Source organism: Ruditapes philippinarum, unplaced genomic scaffold (assembly GCF_026571515.1).
Source record: "Ruditapes philippinarum isolate M1 unplaced genomic scaffold, ASM2657151v2 ctg547_1_1_1_1, whole genome shotgun sequence".
Lineage (NCBI taxonomy): Eukaryota > Metazoa > Mollusca > Bivalvia > Venerida > Veneridae > Ruditapes > Ruditapes philippinarum.
The window spans coordinates 97,569-99,188 of NW_026855428.1; positions in this window are offsets into that span (position 1 = coordinate 97,569).

A 1,620-nucleotide genomic window follows, 5' to 3' on the forward strand; every position below is an offset into this window, starting at 1 on the left:
CTGCCTTACAAGTCGTCATTCAGGCTCATGCACCCTAGCACACCATCCTGGTTGACTCTGCCTACTCTGTAGGGCCACTCCCCTCGGCTTTAGCCAGGACACCGGCACTTAACTTCATGCAAGCTAAGTCATGCTGCCTTAAACGTAACTCCGAGCTGAAGAAAACATGAGAACGAGCTGAAGAAAACATGAGAACTTGCCGTCTTACACGTAGCATTGGTTCTTCTATCTGCCGATGTCCTGAGCCTTCTCGACAATATGCAAGTACCGAGGCAAAGACCCTAAAGCAGATTTAGACAGTCATGTTTATTTATATAAATGTTTTCTGGATATATATATATAGTCATTATAAATTCAAAGATAATAATTAAAATATTTATTTTCTTGAAAGCAAAACTTTATTTCATCTTACTAAAGGGAGATCATTTAGCCAGAATAAAATGCATAAATGTATATAAGCCTGTGTAAAATGAGTGAACCCAGAGGGCCATTTTTTATCCAAGGGTCATCAATTACATAACTGAAGTAGAGGATCCACAAGGAAATTCTTCTAAACTAAGTGACCCCTGGGGTCGGGCCAATTTTTACTCTAAAGCTACAATTGAACAAAATTGGTAAAGGTCCACTAGACAATGTTTCATACCAAATATCTAAGCTTAATTAAGCCTCTGTAGTATAATAGAATAATAATATCTGTCATATGTTGCGGTTCGGATCGGAATATCCGTCCCGAGGTGACCCGCCCATTGGGCGGTAACGAGGCTTGCCGAGTTACCGCCCATGGGCGGGTGACCGAGGGACGGATATTCCGATCCGAACCGCAAACATATGTCAGATATTTTTTCTTGCATATTCTACCATATTCCATTATGTTTTAAATTCTTTATCTTTATTTTCAATGGAAATTTATATCATGACAACCGTAACTACTTTTTTACAACAGCGTATGAAATTGCAACTTCATTCATAACGGTAAAATGACGTCATCCTAAGCGTGTCATTTTACAGCACGCGACTCATCTGGCACCCCCCATGCCAGATGAAATTCCCGGCATGGGTAAAACTAACGGAAACGCCAGTCTGCTATGCAAGAATAAGTTTTGTTTGTTTGTACTGCATGTATATACACATAAGGAAAATCAACGGCCAATTTTGGCTCCTGGGCTTTTATTTGAACAAACTTAGTAGACACCAACTAGAAGATGTTTCATGCTAAATATCTAAGCCCTAGATCTTTCGGATTTTTACAAGAAGATTTTTTTTGTTTATACTATATACATATGAGGAAAATCAATGACTCCCTGGGGCGGGCCAATTTTGACCTGGGTTTTTAACAAGCAGATTTGTTAAGGTTTTTCTTTTGGTTGCCATGGCAACCAGAATTTAGCATGGAATGGAATTCACTGAACAATTTTTAAAGAACTTTATGCCAGGAACATGCCAGCTCAGTTTAACAATATTGGCTTACTGGTATAGGAGATATTGTTTTAAGAAAAAGTTTGACCCCATTTTTTGAAGGACGCACAACAAACTGATGCAAAACAGACTATGGAGTGATCACAAAAGCTCACCCTTGAGCACTATGTGAGCTATAAGTGCAAAATATAAGTGGAATTCCAA